Below are 6,231 nucleotides of genomic sequence, written 5' to 3'. Positions count from 1 at the left end.
ACACTGCTCCAGACCACCGGGCACACAGCCTACGGGGTCCTTCCAGGAACTTCCGAACTGTCCCCCTCCAGACAGTCACCGCCGTTGCTGACCTTGCTCAATTGCCCTGCACTCAACTGGGCTACTTCAGGCTTTTTCTCTCTCTCTGTCACCACTCTTGCTTCCTCCTTTACCACGTTTCTTTCTTTACTTTCACTTAGTTGTTTACTCTAGCCCCTTCTGGGCTACTCCTCCACTCCTTCTCCTTCCTCCTCCCTGACTAGAGTGCCTGGTACTTCCTGCCTCCAGAGCTGTGATCTCCTCGGTGGGCGGAGCCAACCGCCTGGCCCACCCCCTGGTGTGAATCAGCAGCCTCTGGAGGAAGGCAGCAAGGATTTGTGGTTCAGCTTAGGTGTTCCTACCTGGGGTGTAGGGTGTGGTGGTGTGTGACCTGTGTCCCCTGGCTTGCCCAGGGCGACACAAATCCACAGCTCTATATTGAAAGAGAAGATGCTACCATCACTACATGCTCTTGGTAGTTTTCCAACATGGCAATGATCCAAAACACACATCTAAGGCCATTGTTTCATTTCTGAAGAACAGGGTAAAAGTGATTCAGTGTACAAGTATGTCAAAACCCATTTGAAGATCTATGGTGAATTCTTTAACCCCTTAATGACCGCGGGCAGTAATATTATGTCCCTGCTGTCATGGTGTTAATCCCCACTGGATGCTGTGGGCTGCCGGTGGGGATCTCCGCACACATCAGCTGATTTGTACAGCTGACATGTGTGCCTTGTAGACACGAGTGGAATCGCTATCCACCCGTACCTGTTAAACCCTTAAATGGCACTGTCAAAATGTGAAAGCGCCATTTAATGGCGATTGCGGTAATGCATACTCACTGGCCTCCAACAGAAGTCACGTGACATGATCGCATGGATGGTTGTCATGGTAGCACAGGGTCATGTGATGACTCCTGTAGCTCACATAACTCAAGTCCTGTAACAAGCAGCTGAGCACAGCAGGTTACAAGAGATGATCATTTCTCCCGATCTGAGCAGTGCTGCTCTGATCTGGAGAAAAGAATGAGCGATCAGATTGCTGATCCTTATGGCCCCTAGGGGGACTAGTAAAATAAAAAAAAAAAAAAAAAGTTAAAAAAAAATAAAAAAAATAAATAAATAAATAAATAAAAGTTCAATTGATCTCCCCCGTTTCGCCCCATTGAAAATTGAACGGTTTAAAAAATAAAAAAATATGTACACATTTTGCAATTGCCGTGTTCATAAATGCCCGTTCTATGAAAATATAAAGTCAATTATTCTGATTGGTAAACGGCGTAGTGGCAAAAAAAATTCCAAACGCCAAAATTAAGTTTTTTGTTCGCCGCAAATTTTGCACAAACTGCAATAACAGGTGATTAAAACGTAGCATCTGGGCAAAAGAGGTATCATTAAAAACGTCAGCTTGAGATGCAAAAAATAAACCATCATTGAGCCATAGATCCTGAAAAATGAGAACGCTACGGGTCACATAAAATGGAGCAAAACGTGCAACACTTTTTTTTGGACAAACTTCTGATTTTTTTTTGACCCCTTAGATAAAAGTAAACCTATACATGTCTGATGTCTACGAACTTGTAACGACCTGAGGCATCACACCCACACATCAGTTTTACCATATAGTGAACACAGTGAATAAAATACCTCAAAAACAATTGTGCAATCGCACTTTTTTTTGCAATTTTTCCGCATTTGGTATTTTTTTTACTGTTTTCCAGTACACTAAATGGTAAAACTCATGATTTAATTTAAAAGTACAACTCGTTTCACAAAAAAACAAACCTGCACAGGGCAAGATTGACTTAAAAATAAAAAAGCTATGGCTCTCGGAAAAAGGGGAGCGAAAAAAAAACAAAAAACGAAAAACGGCCGGGGGTGAAGGGCTTAAGAGACAAGTTGTCATCACTCTCCATCCAGCATCCAGGCTCTAAAAGAGGTCGTTCTTAAAGAATGGAAAAAGATAGATGCTGTAATATGTAGATATCTTGTTGATTTTATACCTAAAAAACTTAGTGCTCACTATAAAAATCATGGAGGCCATAGAAAATATTAGATGTTGTTGATTTTTCTGTAGGATGTATACATTTTTGCATCTTACTAATTTGAGTAAAAGGAAAGATTTTGTAATGAATGTTATATTATTATTAGGGATGATTGAATACCTAAATATCCACCTTCGTGAATATCCAACGAATAGGTCGCCACTAGTCGACTATTCGCGAATATTCAATACGCAATGTAAGTCTATGGGAAACTGGAAAAATTTCACATTGGACCTAATGGCGAGTTGTGGTGACTGAGGAAAAGGCTGAAATGGATGGGAAAAGGCAGAAACAGTATGGGCACAGCCTGTAGAAGATACGTGACTGCATTTCTGGTGTCTTGGAATAACGTGCTCAGAGAATCTCCCTCTCTCTCTCTCTCTTCCTCTCTCTCTCTTTTTCCCTCTCTCTCGCTCTCTTTTCCTCTCTTTCTCGTTTCCTCTCTGTCTCTCTCTTTTCCGCTCTCTCTCTTTTCCTCTCTCTCTCTTCTCCTCTCTCTCTCTTTTCCTCTCTCTCTTTTCCTCTCTCTCTCTCTTTTCCTCTCTCTCTCTTTTTCCTCTCTCTCTCTTTTCCTCTCTCTCTCTTTTCCTCTCTCTCTCTTTTTCCCTCTCTCTCGCTCTCTTTTCCTCTCTCTCGTTTCCTCTCTGTCTCTCTCTTTTCCGCTCTCTCTCTTTTCCTCTCTCTCTCTTTTCCTCTCTCTCTCTTTTCCTCTCTCTCTTTTCCTCTCTCTCTCTCTTTTCCTCTCTCTCTCATTTTCCTCTCTCTCTCTTTTCCTCTCTCTCTCTTTCCCCCAGTGGCGTGTACATATCCAGGCTGTCAGATCGCCTTCCTCTGACTCCCGATCACATGACTCCAATGAAAATGAAAGTATCGTAGCGGATGTTGTTTTATCCATCGGATACTGAATGGTGCGAATAGCCTGTTATCCGTCGGATACCAAATAGTGGCGAATACATTCGCTCATCCCTAATTATTAACCTTACTTTCATGATATGGGTTAAAAAAAAAATTCATGAAATTTAGTATTTTGGAAATTATTCTTGTGCTCATTAAAATATTGATTAAAATCTTCGATTTCAAAGAGGGAGTACTCATTTATGCTGAGCACTGTGATGACCCCACATCCCTCCATACACAGTATGAATCCCCCACAGCTCCCTTTATAGAGTAAAGGCCGCTTTACACGCTGCAATAATGTGACCGATATCGCTAGCGTGGGTACCCTCCCCCATCGGTTGTGCGACATGGGTAAATCGCTGCCCGTGGCGCACAACATCTCCCAGACCCGTCACACTAATTACCTGCCCTGCGACGTCGCTGTGACCGGCGAACCGCCTCCTTTCTAAGGGGGCGGTTCGTTCAGCGTCACAGCGATGTCACAGCTGCGTCACTGAACTGCCGCCCAATAGAAGCGGAGGGGCGGAGATGAGCGGGACGAACATCTCGCCCACCTCCTTCCTTCCGCATTGCGGGCGGGAGGCAGGTAAGGAGAGGTTTCTCGTTCCTGCGGTGTCACACGTACCGATGTGTACTGCCGCAGGAACGAGGAACAACTTCGTTACTGCTGCAGCAACGATATTTGAGAATGGACCCCCATGTCACAGATGAGCGATTTTGCACGTTTTTGCGACAATGCACAATCGCTCATAGGTATCACACGCAACGAGATTGCTACAGCGACCGGATGTGCGTCACAAAATCCGTGACCCCAACGAGATCGCTGTAGCGATCTCGTAGCGTGTAAAGCCCGCTTAAGGTTATTATAACTTGTCAATGATATTACTGTCATGACTGATTGCTGTATATCACACTTATAGGGAAGTTTGAATATTTAGTAATCATTTTCTACCCCCTTAGTAGCTAGAGAACACACTTATCACTAGACTTCATTGAATGATTTTAGTTATTTACACATGGAAAGGAATCTTGTGGTTGAATAATTTAGAAAGACATTAGAAGATGGGAACAGTCTAGTCAGTTGACCAGAAATTTCGAAATTTAAATTGACACACACATATAAGGAAGCTGTACTAGAAAAATATTACATGAAACTTCCTGTAGAAATAAACTGTTAGGTATATACTGCGACAATCCAGCATTATTTTGAAGGGATTTACGTGAAGAATAATGCTATAAATGTATGTATATTTAAAACAAAAGAACTGTCCAGAAAGTTAGGAATAAAGAAATATTTATTTGGGGATGGCATCTGGCCTATTTTTATGAGATAAAAGATCACCTCTTAATCATAAAGGCCCTGATCCATCAAAACCTGTATGATAGAATGCTCGCATAAAAAGTTGTGAAAAGTCACAAAAGTTTTGCGCAACTGAAACTGCTGCAAAAAATGTTGTGACTTTTGTTATTTTCATGTCATTGAGCCATGGCAATGATACTATTGGGGTGTGGATAAAGTGTATGTGCAGAACCGCGGATTGTCATATCTTGATTGAATGCACTGAACTCTTTAGCGGCTCTGCTATGCATGGACACTGCAGCCGCATTCACATAATGTCATTGCCGGCTTTCATCGCTGACTCCTATTTACAGCTGCCGCTTGGTACTGTACTACAGCATCTAACAATGAGAACCGAAAATATATATTATGTGATTGTTCCTGCAGTTTACAGAGCTGTTAATTGAGTTCAGCGAAGTCAATCAAGAGTAGACCTGGCAAAGTGATCAGTACGCAAGTTCGAGATGCGTAAAAGGGCAACAAAGCCCCCTCATTTGAAATACAAAAGTTGTTATTTTTTTTAATGAAAACTAAACCAGTAGAATATACAGTTAGGTCCAGAAATATTTGGACAGTGACACAAGTTTTGTTATTTTAGCTGTTTACAAAAACATGTTCAGAAATACAATTATATATATAATATGGGCTGAAAGTGCACACTCCCAGCTGCAATATGAGAGTTTTCACATCCAAATCGGAGAAAGGGTTTAGGAATCATAGCTCTGTAATGCATTGCCTCCTCTTTTTCAAGGGACCAAAAGTAATTGGACAAGGCACTCTAAGGGCTGCAATTAACTCTGAAGGCGTCTCCCTCGTTAACCTGTAATCAATGAAGTAGTTAAAAGGTCTGGGGTTGATTACAGGTGTGTGGTTTTGCATTTGGAAGCTGTTGCTGTGACCAGACAACATGCGGTCTAAGGAACTCTCAATTGAAGTGAAGCAGAACATCCTGAGGCTGAAAAAAAAGAAAAAATCCATCAGAGAGATAGCAGACATGCTTGGAGTAGCAAAATCAACAGTCGGGTACATTCTGAGAAAAAAGGAATTGACTGGTGAGCTTGGGAACTCAAAAAGGCCTGGGCGTCCACGGATGACAACAGTGGTGGATGATCGCCGCATACTTTCTTTGGTGAAGAAGAACCCGTTCACAACATCAACTGAAGTCCAATACACTCTCAGTGAAGTAGGTGTATCTGTCTCTAAGTCAACAGTAAAGAGAAGACTCCATGAAAGTAAATACAAAGGGTTCACATCTAGATGCAAACCATTCATCAATTCCAAAAATAGACAGGCCAGAGTTAAATTTGCTGAAAAACACCTCATGAAGCCAGCTCAGTTCTGGAAAAGTATTCTATGGACAGATGAGACCAAGATCAACCTGTACCAGAATGATGGGAAGAAAAAAGTTTGGAGAAGAAAGGGAACGGCACATGATCCAAGGCACACCACATCCTCTGTAAAACATGGTGGAGGCAACGTGATGGCATGGGCATGCATGGCTTTCAATGGCACTGGGTCACTTGTGTTTATTGATGACATAACAGCAGACAAGAGTAGCCGGATGAATTCTGAAGTGTACCGGGATATACTTTCAGCCCAGATTCAGCCAAATGCCGCAAAGTTGATCGGACGGCGCTTCATAGTACAGATGGACAATGACCCCAAGCATACAGCCAAAGCTACCCAGGAGTTCATGAGTGCAAAAAAGTGGAACATTCTGCAATGGCCAAGTCAATCACCAGATCTTAACCCAATTGAGCATGCATTTCACTTGCGCAAATCCAGACTTAAGACGGAAATACCCACAAACAAGCAAGACCTGAAGGCTGCGGCTGTAAAGGCCTGGCAAAGCATTAAGAAGGAGGAAACCCAGCGTTTGGTGATGTCCATGGGTTCCAGACTTAAGGCA

The sequence above is a fragment of the Anomaloglossus baeobatrachus genome, chromosome 2 (genome assembly GCF_048569485.1).
Source record: "Anomaloglossus baeobatrachus isolate aAnoBae1 chromosome 2, aAnoBae1.hap1, whole genome shotgun sequence".
NCBI classification, from domain to species: Eukaryota; Metazoa; Chordata; class Amphibia; order Anura; family Aromobatidae; genus Anomaloglossus; species Anomaloglossus baeobatrachus.
Note: the sequence above shows the minus strand (reverse complement) of the source record.